Below are 13,077 nucleotides of genomic sequence, written 5' to 3'. Positions count from 1 at the left end.
GGCATGTTTCCAGCTTTCCGGGAAGGTCGTGGAGTTGAGGGAGCAGTTGATGACGTCTCGGAGATGGGGTGCGATAATGGAGTCTGCTTTGTTGAAAATGTGGTGAGGACATGGGTCGGTTGGCGATCCTGAGTGGATAGAGTTCATCAGGTGGATGGTGTCTTCAGTGGTGATTGGGTTCCAGGTGCAAAGGTTGTTGGAGGGGGGTTTAAGTTCGGAGGTGGGTGGGGTGGACTGGTCTCCAAAGCTGTTATGTATGTCAGCGATTTTGTTGTGGAAGAATGAGGCTAGAGAGTCGCAGAGGTCTTGGGAGGGAGTGATGTTGTTGGTGCCGGCGGAGGGGTTGGTAAACTCTTTGACGATGTTGAATAGTTCCTTGCTGTTGTGGGCGTTGTTGTCAAGTCGATCCTTGAATGCTGATTTCTTGGTGGATCGGATCATTTGGTGGTGTTTGCGGGTGGCGTTCTTGAAGGTGGTCAGGTTGTCAGTGGTTGGGTTTTTTCGCCAGGCTTTCTCGAGGGTGCGACAGATCTTCTTGGATTTCTTAAGGTCATCATTGAACCAAGGGGCTTTTTTGCTACCTTGCTTAATTTGATGGTTTTTCAAGGGTGCTAATTTGTCAGCGCTGTGGGTGATCCATTGTGTGAGGTGGGTGGCTGCTTGGTTTGGGTCCGATGATTTGGCAAGAGGGTTTTGGTGAAGCGATGTGAAGAGTTGGTCGGTGGTAATTTTGTTCCAGTTTCGGGGGATTGGTTGTGGGTGGTTGTGGGTCGTAGTCTTTTTGTAGTTGAAGTGAACGCAGCTGTGGTCCGTCCAATGGAGAGCTGTGGTGTGATTGAAGGAGATGTGCTTGCTGAAGGTGAAGATTGGTCGAGCGTGTGCCCGGCATAGTGGGTGGGGGTGTCCACAAGTTGTTTGAGTCCGAGATTGGCGAGGTTGTCCAGAAGGGTGGTGGTGTTGTTGTCGTTGTTCTTTTCCAGGTGGAAATTGAGGTCTCCCAGTAGAATGTAGTCCTCGGAGGGGAGGGCGTGTGGGCTGATGAAGTCGGTGATGTCTTCGCTGATTTGTGTGCGGGGTCCTGGTGGCCTGTAGATGAGGGTGCCTCTGAGTGTGGTCTTGGAGTCGGTGTGGATCTGGAAGTGAAGGTGTTCGGTGGCTGCGAGATTATCATTGGAACTGGTCGTGATGCGGTTGGTGCTCTTATGGACGATGGCGATGCCTCCTCCTGTTTGGTTTATGCGGTCCTTTCGGATGATCTTGTAGCCGTCCGGGATGGCTATGGCGATGTCGGGCGTTGAGGAGGCGTTCATCCATGTTTCTGTAAGAAAGGCGATGTCCGGCGATGTGGTGGCGAGTAGGTTCCAAAGTTCAATGGCGTGTCTGTGGACCGAGCAGGTGTTGAGCAGGATGCACTTTAGGTGGTTAGTGTCGGAGCTCTGTTAGGAGTTTGTGGATTTGGTGTGGGTCCTGATGCAGTCGAACTTGCAGGAAAGGCAGGTGAAGGGTCCATGGGTGTGTCCTGGGGCGGCTTGGTAGCAGTTTGGAAGTCGGCCGGGGTTAAGTGCTGAGAGGGTTGTGGCGTCGTACGTTATGCGGGTGGAGTGGTATTTGCGGGGGGCAGGGGATCTGGCGCTGGGCGAGGTCCAGGCGCGGACGGGCGTAGACGGGATAACCTTTGGCGCACCTTCGGCGCGCATTGGGCGCGCCCGCAGCGCGTGAACGCTGCACCTAAGTGCAACTGTCATAAATGGATCGTGGAGGGGGCGGAGCGAGGGAGGAGCAGCTGGGAGGGGGGAGCGGGGTGGAGAGCCGGGCTGAGAGGCACAACAACAAACAACAAAATGGCAGCAAGCCCAAAAGCGAAACAGGACGAGATTGAGGCACAACCTGAAATCGCTATTAAATGGGCAGTGGCACCGGCACAATCAGGCACAAATAGTTAAAGCAGGCAAAGCGAGCAGTGCACAGTTTAAAAATAAATGCGGAGCAGTCTAGCAGTATAGCGCTACGATGACGATATGATCAGGCACAATTAATTACAGTAAGCAGAGCAAGCAGTGCACAATTCAAATTAATGGCAATGATCAGTCTGGCAGTAAGCGCTACGATACCATTTATTTCAGCAGGGAGCAGCGTGAGGAGCGCCGCTTCTGAGCTAGTCAGGATGGTCACAGCGCTTGGACTATCGGGTAGAGCCTTAACTTTAGTGGGAGGGAGGAGCAGCTGGGAGGCGGGAGCGGGGTGGAGAGCCGGGCTGGGAGGCACAACAACAAACAACAAAATGGCAGCAAGCCCAAAAGCGAAACAGGACGAGATTGAGGCACAACCTGAAATCACTATTAAATGGGCAGTGGCACCGGCACAATCAGGCACAAATAGTTAAAGCAGGCAAAGCGAGCAGTGCACAGTTGAAAAATAAATGCAGAGCAGTCTAGCAGTATAGCGCTACGATGTCGATATGATCAGGCACAATTAATTACAGTAAGCAGAGCGAGCAGTGCACAATTCAAATTAATGGCAATGATCAGTCTGGCAGTAAGCGCTACGATACCACTTATTTCAGCAGGGAGCAGCGTGAGGAGCGACCGCTTCTGGGCTAGTCAAGACGGTGCAGAAGAGGTGCAGAAGAAGGAAAAAGAACTGCAGAATGAGGCAAGAGAGTTGCAGAAACAGGCAAAATAGTTGCCGAAAGAGGGAACAGGTGTGCAGACAGAGGCAAGAGAGGTGCAGAAAGATGGCAGAGGGGTGCTGAGAGACAAGAGGTATGCATGCATTTGCAACAGAGGTGCAGAAAGAAGCAAGAGCAATGCAGAATTAACCAACAGAGGTGCAGAACGAGTCAAGAGTTGTAATGAAAGAGGCAAGAGAAGTTCAGAAAGTAGCAAGTGAGGTGCAAAATGAAGCAAGAGAGGTATAGAAAGAGGCAAGACAAGTGTAGAAAGAGGCAAGAGAAGTGCAGAAAGAGGCACTTGAGGTGCAGAAAGAGGCATGAGAGGTCAAGAAAGAGGCAAACGAAGTGCATAAAGAGGCAAATGAAGTGCAGAAAGAGGCAAGTGAGGTGCAGAGAGGCAAGAGAGTTGCAGAAAGAGGCCAGAGATCTGCAGAAAAAAGCAGCAGAGGTACAGAGAGGCAAGTGAACTGCAGAAAGAAGACAGTGAGGTGCAGAAAGAGGAAGAAAGGTTCAGAAAGAATCAAGTGAAATGTAGGAAAATGCGAGAGAGGCACAGAAAGAAGACGTTTGTACACCATTAGTACCAGTTTAACACCCACATTTATTAATAAGTAACACGTGACCATTCCAGATTTACAAAGGTCCTTCCGCCATACTGTAACTGGTGATGCTGCATTTTTGGTAACATGTGAGCCGTTTGAGCTAGAAACAAGCTTTTTTTTGTTAAAATCTGCTGATTAGGCAGCAGATGATGGAATGTTTGGCAAATGTGGAATATGTTTAATTATGTGAAAATTGGTGCAGCCCAACAGTCACATAATTCCAGTGGCCTTGCTCATACCTCCGACTAGGTCCAGAAGTGCTCCTCAGTGGTTCCTTCTATTTTTTGTGTCTCATTGAGTTTATAGTTTAACTTCTATGGAAATGAAGAAGACTAAACCTGAGGTTACCACTCCACAACACAGACTACAATACCACAGAATTACTGTCCAAAACAAAGAATTTCACTCCACATAATTCCTATACACTAAATACCACATACTTTCACTGCACACCGTACCACATAATTCCACTACACACAACGGACATCCACTCTACACCCAAAAACATTTGTAAAAATCTTTTACATTTACAATGCCAATAGCGATAACTCTCCCAAATGCGAGACCTATTACATTACAAATGTATTTTTAACTGGTAGTCGCGTTTGCAGCGTGGTGCAGAAAGGGGGCTGGGCCCCCAACCAGTGTTCAGGAATTCCGCTGCATAGGACTTACAGGTGGTACCAGGAGGGCTTATTGGCCCCCAAACACCCTCAGGAGTAAAGTGGACTTCATCCCCCAACCACTACTGTGCCAGGAGGCGCGTGCAGAGTGGTGGAGAAAGGGGGTAAATGGCCTTCGAAGACCCCTTAGCAATCCCACTGTGTGGGACTTAGTGGAGGAAATAGGAGAGGGTGTTGGCCCCCGAGGACAATCTTGGGGGCCAAATACCACTCCTATTACCTCCAGTATGTCCCACACAGCAGGATTGCTAAGTTGTCATAGCAGGCCACACCCCCTATCCCCACCACTCTGCAAAGCACTCACTGGCACGCTCTTGGATGGGGATTAAAGTCCCCTTCTCTGCTGGGGGTCCTTTTAGGGCCATCTAGCCTACCTGATACCTCCAGTATGCCTCTGATAGTGGGATTGCTGATAAGTGGGCGCAGGCCACACCCCCTTTGTCCACCACTCTGCAAAAAAGCCCCCTGGTACATTCTAAATTTGGGATTAAGTCCCCTTCATTCCTGAGGGTGTCTGGGGGCCAACTAGCCTACCAGATACCTCCAGTAAGCCCCACACAGCTGAATTGCTGAGAGTGATCTGAGGCCACACGCCCTTTTTACACCACTCTGCAAACGTGCCTCCTGGCACACTACTGCCCGGGGGGATGAAGTCCACTTGTGTCCTGAGAACTACCCAGATTTCTCTGCTTCTTTTTTTGCATAATATATACATCACTCTATGCCTGAAAATGTATTGTTTTGACTTATACTGGGTGATCCCTTGAGTCTGGACAAAGCTATACCTCTCTGAAGAGCTCTAATTTGAGCGAACCACTGTGTAAGGGGTTGTTTTTATTTATTTCAGGTAGGCTTGGTTGGTTTTTTACCAATTAAAAGCAGTAATACTGTGCCTGGAGTGGTAAATGGCTTTTGTCATTTTACAGCTGGGCATGAACAGCACTGTGCTAGTTCTATGTTTAAAAACTTTGCTGTAGAAATGGCAAAAGACTTTGTCTCTTTCTATCTCTGCATGGATGGCACTGTGCTGATCCTATGTTTAAAGACTTTGATAGAAGAGCAGATGTTTGAGGTGAGCAGATCTAGAGTGTCACTAGGGTTGAGAGTGCTCTGTACAGGAGCTGCTTTCCACCTAAACTTGAGAACTACCTAGAGTTCTCTGCTTCTTTTTTTGCATCATTTATGTGTCACTCTATGCCTGAAAGGGTATTGTTTTGACTAATACTGGGTGCACCCTTGTTGTGGACAAAGCTATGTCTCTCTGAAGAGCTCTAATTAAAGCGAAACACTGTGTCAGGGGTTGCTTTTACTAATTTCAGGTTGTCTTGGTTGGTATTTTGCCAATTCAAAGCAGTAATACTGTGCCTGTAGTGGAAAATGACTTTTGTCATTTTACAGCTCGGCATGAACAGCACTGCCCTAGTTCTATGCTTATATGTTCCTTGTTAGAACCGGCTGTCTCTAGTTGGCAGAGGTATACACTTCTGACAAATAGGGACACACCTTTTCTAGTCAGGGCAAGGGGATCACACCCTTTGATAACCCCTGCTCACCCCCTTGGTAGTTTGGCAGAGCAGACAGGCTTATCTCAGAGGCTGTGGGTTAAGCATTTATGACCACATACAGTAATAAAGTGAATACACTACAAATGGACACGACACAGTAGTATTATAAAAATAAGGATTTTTATATAAGGCTTAGCACAAGACCAAATAACGACAAAAATATACCACAATCTTAATAAATACTCTTGGAAGGGAAAATAATAGTTCAAGCGTAGTTTCTTCTTAGCACGAAAGTCTTTGGTATCAAAAGCAACTCTTCTTCTTTAGAACACAGTTATTGGCAACAATGTAACCCACATGGGAGTCACACGACGTCGAGGCAAAGTTAATCCAAAGGTTTCGGCGTCGACCGCGAGGAGCGCTACGTCGAGCCCGGAGTCACACGGGCCCCCAACAACACAGTACCTTAGGAGAATGAAGCACACGATGATCGGCGGCGTCGAGCAATCCGGCGTCGCGTCGTCGGTGTCGATCAGGCCTCAGTAGTCGTCGATGTCGATGATGATGTTTGCAAGAGTGAGCAGCGCTCACGGCGTAGAGAGGGCACGAAGTCGATGCGATCAGCAGCGGTGCAGACACGAGGTCCCTTGGAGCTGGAGCCAAACTCACTACTCACTGGCTTTGCTGCTGGCGTCGATCGGGGTCGGCGGCCGGCGTCGAGGAAGCGGGACACTGAAGCCGTTACTCACGATGTCGAGCTGGATTCGGCGACGTCCGTCGGCGTCGAGATAGCTGGTTCTTTCAGAGGTGCTGGATTCACAGGTTCCAGCAAATAGTACTTTTAGCAGATGAAGTCCTTTAGCCCTGTGACTTCAACAGGAGACTGGCACTCTTCCAGCCCTTGGAGATTTTCTTAGCAAAGCACGAGAGTACACACACAGTTCCTCTCTCCTGGTTCCTTGGCAAAAATAAAGAAGCAATGCAGGATTCCCTCCAGCAAACAGCACACTGGCAGAAGGGGTAGGCAAGTCCTTGGATCAGCAGGCTTCTTGTCCTTGGTTCAGGTTTCCCTGGCAGAAGTGATCTAAAATCTTGGTTCAGGGGTCCTTCTCTTATACCCCTTTTTGGCTTTGATCCCTTTGTCCATGCAGGGGGATGTCCCAACATCCTGGGTCTGTAGTGGGTGGAGCCGGGCAGAGGCACCTGGCCTATTCACTGAGCAGGGCTGGGTCCTCAGACGCCCAGCAGGAGGTGGAGCCAGCATTGTCACTGGCAGGAGCAGAGCTATCGGCCTCCTGGTAGGAGGTGGGGCCAGGATCGTCCATGGCAGGCACAGAGCCATCAGTCGCTTGGCAGGAGGTGGAGCCCGCATTGTATCAGGCAGGGCAGGCTATCAGCAACTACTCTCCCCCTACTCTCAACGCAAATGTCCCACTCATCCCACACTGACTCATTCAGACCTCTGGAGCCACCCAGCTCCTGTCACACACACACCAAACCAGCAGAAACCAGAAATAGTTAGACAAGAAAATAGCCACTTTCTAAAAGTGCTATTTTCAAACCCAGAGTCCAAAAACCATCCACACACACGGATGCGTTATTAAACCCCGAGTTCAGGGATACCAAACTTGGCATTGCACCGTGCTCCCCGAGCCAGCTAGGATTATAGCATTAATAATCCGAGCAGCCCATTCTAACTAATGGAGAGCAGGTTACCTCGCAATAGTGAAAAACGAATATGGCTGTAATTCACTATTAGGACATGCCAACTTGGTCAGGCCTGTCCTACCTTATACTTACAATGCACCCTGCCCGTGGGCCTACCATAGGGGTGACGAACATGAAGTTAAGGGAAGGTTTAGGGACTGGCAAGTAGGTGTACTTGAGCAGTCAGCGTGACAGTACTAGACTGCACGTGGGTCTAGCAATGGCAGACCTTCAGACATACTTTTACTAGGCCGCTCTTGTGGGTGGCCCAACATGTGCTGCGAGCCCACGAGCAGCATTTGTATTTACAAGCCCTGGCACTCCTGGTGCACTAGACTAGGGACTGACAGTAAACCAAATAAGCCAAACATGGAATTCAATCAATACAGTAATTTAACATAGGGAGCACTTGCACTGTGGCACTGATCAGCAGTGGCACAGTGACCAAAGCATTAACCAGCAAAAACATCGTAAAACAGTGGAGCCAACAGAAAAAATGGAGGAGAGACTCAAGCCAATGATGCCAGGTCTAACAGTTCCTGATTTAGAAACAGAATAAGTAAAAACCTCTACATGAAACCAGGACAATGAGAAAAACCAACAAAGACATAGCAGACCCAACTAAGCCATGATTGCATTTATTGGGGGGAGGGGGGCTGACACCCAGTACACTCCATCCTTGAAGTTACAACCTCCCACCCAGATTAGGGTTAGAACGAAGAGGGATAACGTGATAACGTGCCCTGGTGATGATTATGTTTTGAGCTGCACTATATATCAGCTGTCCAAATCCGTTTACTTTTTCTGGTTTCGCTGTCCTAGGGTATTTGCTACTCAGATTCATATAGTTTACAGACCCATGTTTTAAAGAACATCTTTTCATGAAGAAAGCACAAATGTGAGATCAATAAAACCCGCTGCCAACTGCACGTTTCCTTACAGCCACCACGGCCTGACTGCAGAGGCCCTTGGTGCGCCTGCCCTGCCTTGCACCCACCGTTACACCCTCCGCTCCCTCGAGTACATCCATACTCCGCTAACATCGGTCACACTGACAGTTTCTTTTTTATTGTAACCCCTTCCTCGACTCTCAGTAGAGCTGTCGATTTCTAGGCATCAAAATATGGCCTTATTTACTTGCAGGTTTTCCTGGAAGATCCCTGCAGTGTGTCTTTTTCACACATTACCGAGAAAACTGATGCAACTCGATGGCTCCAAAGACACCTTTTCACTGCAAACAGGACGCAGACGTGAGCAGATTTACACCTCGGCCGCGACCCAGCCTCTGAGGGGTGTCACGTGTGAAGTTTCTTCTGACAAAAATATAGACGAGCGCATCCATTTGTCAAAACTTCTCTTGTGATGGAGCCTGGCGGCAAAAAACGGACCTGCTCAGCTCCTTCTGCACCGCGTTTAGCTTTTTGTTCCATCGAACGGGTCATTTTGAAGAGAGATGTAAGGGGAGAGCGCGCATTTTTGAGGCAGAAGCCTGACAGGTCGGTGAATAAGGAATCAAAGGGAAGGCTTTGATCAGATGCTAGTGAGAGGTGCGCGGGACGGGCCGTATCATAGCAACAATGAGATGCTCTTTGTGGATGGAAGGACTCTTAAGTGAGCGGTTTCCAGGGAATCCATCTGAGCACCGGTGCCCCAAAACAGCCCCAGAAACACTAGAATAAAAACCGTATCAGAACTGGATTTAAGAAGACTGGTCTTTTGAAACAACGAGTTAAGACCGACAGCAATCTTTGCTTACATACTCCTAAAAAGGGGCCAGCAATTTATAACCTAGCCCAAATTATACACTGATAGGAAAGTTAAAGTGCCTATTGTCAACATTAGGATCTGTTGAGGTAAGTCTCCCGTGGGGAGACTCACACAAATTACCAGCGCTTGCAAGATCTTGTTTGGTATTCTGTGCACGTTAGCACTTCACGATATGACCTAGATATGACGTTCCTATATAAATGTTACAATATGACACAATAATACATTGCTCTTATATCGAATGTTAATGACTACCTGGCAATTTAGTTCCAACGTTATATTTAAAAGCAGTCTCCTCCGTATCATCCTACACTTCTCCAGGTCCTATTGACAAATAATGGCCATTGTATAAGCCAGCTACAAGATCTTGTCCCCAAGTTTGTCTATGGCAACTATCACACAAAAAAGGGAGAGTTCACCACGTATGCACACATAAAATGCAAAGATATACGAGAGCACTTTAACATAAAAAACATGGTAATGACAAAAACAATGACCCAACTCACAATATAACAAATCCATGTACATGCAGTCCAATGGATCTGCTCCTTCCTCACTGGAAGGACCCAGTCAGTCAGCCTGGCACTGTATACCTCGGACGCCGATGGCCTCATCTACGAAGTTCCTCAAGGATCCTCCCTATGCCCAACCCTCTTCAACACATACATGATACCTCCAGCCAGCATAATCTACTCTCACAACATCAACGTCCTTTCCTGCGCTGACGACACGCAACTCATTCACCCCCTCAAGGACAAGGCACCATTGAGGCCAAATCAAATTTAATACCCTCATGACTAAAATCAACAACTGGACTCAGACTAACTGTCATGATCTTTGGGAAAAACACATCATCGTGGGACTCCACCTTATGGCTAACAGGGCTAGGACAGACATCCACCTCCACCACTCAAGGCCAGAACCTCAGAATCATCATTGACAGCAAACCCGACTCAATGCTGACGTCAATGCCACCACGGCCTCATGCTTCCATACCCTGAAGATGCAGACGAAGATTTTCTTTTGTTCCCAATCAGCACCTTGAAAGCTTCACACACACCTTGTCACTAGCAAACTAGATTATGGGAACACCCTTTATGCCGTACCAACCAAAAATTCACTAGCAGGCTGCAGACCATTCAGAACTTGGTAGCCAGAATCACTATCAACCTCTCACGCCTCACTCACATCACACCACACCTGAAGGAGCTCCACTGGCTCTTCATTCACAAACAAGGACAATTCAAACTCCTCACCTACACTTTCAAAGCACTACATAATACTAGCCCAGCATACCTCAACAATCGCATCCGCTTTCACAAACATTCCAGACACCTCCACTCGTCAGGACTCCTGCTTGCACTTGCACAAATCCAGCACATACAGAAAACCACATCCAGTGGTCAAGCTTTTTCCTTCATTGCTCCTAAAGCATGGAACAATCTGCCCCTACACATGAGAGTGTCCTTCTCATTCTTGAATTCCACAAGAAGCTGAAGACCTTTCTTTTCAAGTAGTTCCACTTGGCCCTAGACATGGCTAGACTCACACCTGCTCAGTGCCAGGATACCTTCCCAGATGATAGTGCGCCCTACAAATCTGCAGAACATACAGAACACAAAATAAAATAAAATAAAACAAAAACATTCTAACACAAATGAGGGTAAAACCACACTGGGGCCTATTCATAAAAGCCTTTTCGGAGCATTACTTTACATAAGTACTTTATGTAATATTGATACATTGAAAAACAGATAAAATAAATGAAAGTAAACAACATTTTAATTAAAATGTATTTAAATTCATTTTAACTTGATCAAAACATACTTTTTAAAATAAAAATCATTGCATGTTTATTTTTGATGGCATAATATTTTAATAAAATATATTGTAAGTCATAATACTTTTCCAACTTGAATCCAGGACTTTGACATATTTAAAACAAATGAAAATGTAAGAGCTAGGGTATGTAAAAAATAATTTGAACAAAACTAAAAATAAAAAAAATTATTTAAAATGTAATGTGAACGTTTGGTGCAGCTGTGTTGTTTCCTGTTACTATTGTAAGTCTAGCTGAATAGGAGTTAGGGAAATGTATTTAATTTTTATTCAACTAAAATAAAATAGTTTAAAATGAACTTTTCCTAAAGTTTTCTTTAACTTGTTAAAGGGAGATCACCAGTACGATAATCTCTAGAAACAGCTGGAAAATTCTTAAAAGTAACTTTGCAGTCACAGACTCAGTCATTGGAGTTTTTACCGCCTCTCTCTATTGGCTCATTTGAGGGCTAGAGATTTTAAAGTTTAAATCTAGGCGAAGATCTCCGCTTGGAAATGAATAAATTCATCCATGTGCAAACTAAACCTAGTTGTGAGTGTAAATCTCACCATGAAGAGATCTATGCATGTGAAGGTACCTTGGTGAATAGGGCCCACTGTGTGTAGACATTTTCTACGTAACCAAAGGCTTATCTTCTGCATGAGCAGAGATGCATGCACTTCCAAAAGCATCTTCAAAACTATCTAATGGCTTTTGAAACCTGGATGTCCCAGAACTCCAGAAGAATAAGCACCATTGAAAGGAAGTAATTCTCTTTGGGGTTCCTTCCAGTGTCTAATCAGAAGGTTGGTGGTCTAATGACATGGGCTACTTTTCTCTTTGGTTGGACATTGCAGGAAATCATTGGATCCTCTTCAATTCATTTCTTAATTCAAGAACTACATCAACATAACCACTATCAGTTACTGATTCTTTTTCAAGAGTTTACGAAAGGTACTTTTTTTTCTCACTGTCTTACAAAGGAACCATCCAGGCAAAGTTCTTCTCCTGCGTTGACTGTTGCAACACTCAGTTTCTTTTTAGCCCCAATATATTCACCCTGGTGTCAAGATAGTACATAATGCAGCATCTTAGCCTAAAGCGTTCCCACATCTCATCCCATCTGCTCTTCCCTCAAATTCCTAAAAGCCTTAATTCGAGATCGTTGGTGAACCTCTAGGGCCAGTCTGTCTACTGTATGAGGAGTTTGGTGATTTGGACCGCCCCTAGAACGCTGCATTCACTGGGGATCCTGGATCCTGTGGTAGTGGCTCAGTGGTCAGGTACAGCAAAATACTGGTGATGCTGCTGCTTCACCTCAGAGCATATTATGAGTTGCCTCATCACCATCCTTTCCATGGCGGTGAGCCCGCCCTGAAAAAGATGGTGGTGAGGCAGCATGTGCCCCCCGCATATGTTTAGCCCAGTTCCTGCATGGTGTGGCATGCACTAGTTGGTGCATTCCAAACCATCTAGGAATGTGCTGTGGAAGTGTGTCTGCAGTGCCTGTGTAAGGCTCTCCTATGAGCCTTTAGCGAGCTACTACTGTGGGACCGCTGCTGCACAACCGCTTGCCAAGAATTAAAAATCAGAATCCGTTGGGCAGTGTGGCGCTCCGAGGGAGTACCGCCAAAGTCATTATAAGTCCCTAAGCCTGCAAATGCCCTTGCTTCTGTTTTCGGGCTATGCATTAGTCTGATACCATCTTTATTAGTCATGATTTCTCCCGAGATCCATGGTGCTTGCAAGCCAGCAAGCTAGAGGCTCCCAGTGTTATAATTTTTTTTATATGGGGAGAGTACCTTCTCAATTCTAACCTGGATCTCTCTTGCACATTCTCTCAGATTGCTGCAATCCTTCCCTCTTTTCAAGAAAGGGTCAAATGGTGGCTTTTTATACCCACATGCTTAACTGATATCTTCTGCAGCTCTTTCTCTTCAAATGATATTTTCTTCGGCATTAAAACAGTACCAAGGAACCATATTTAAGGTATAGCAATGGCTACGCTGAATACAAATATTCATTTAAAGCCTAAAGAATACCCATAAATAAATCAGTAGTGTAAAGAAACTTGAGGGGCACCCCTAAAAAGTACATGTAGGAGGCCACTTACCCAATGAGAAGCTCTCAGGTCAGGTGCTCAGGATCGTGCACAGAGCCGGGTCCCCTGGAGCTCAGGGCCCCGCCGCACCACAGGGGCTGCGTGGGCTAATGTTATGCCACTGAATTACATACATCAATCCACATGCAGCTAGCAGTCCTCAATAGCAGCCATATAAGACAGGAAGAAAGACACATGCATTCAAGTTATTGGCATCAACAA

This window comes from Lissotriton vulgaris, chromosome 3_1 (genome assembly GCF_964263255.1).
Source record: "Lissotriton vulgaris chromosome 3_1, aLisVul1.2, whole genome shotgun sequence".
Taxonomy (NCBI): Eukaryota; Metazoa; Chordata; class Amphibia; order Caudata; family Salamandridae; genus Lissotriton; species Lissotriton vulgaris.
The sequence above is the reverse complement of the archived record's forward strand: the minus strand, read 5'-3'. Positions refer to the sequence as shown.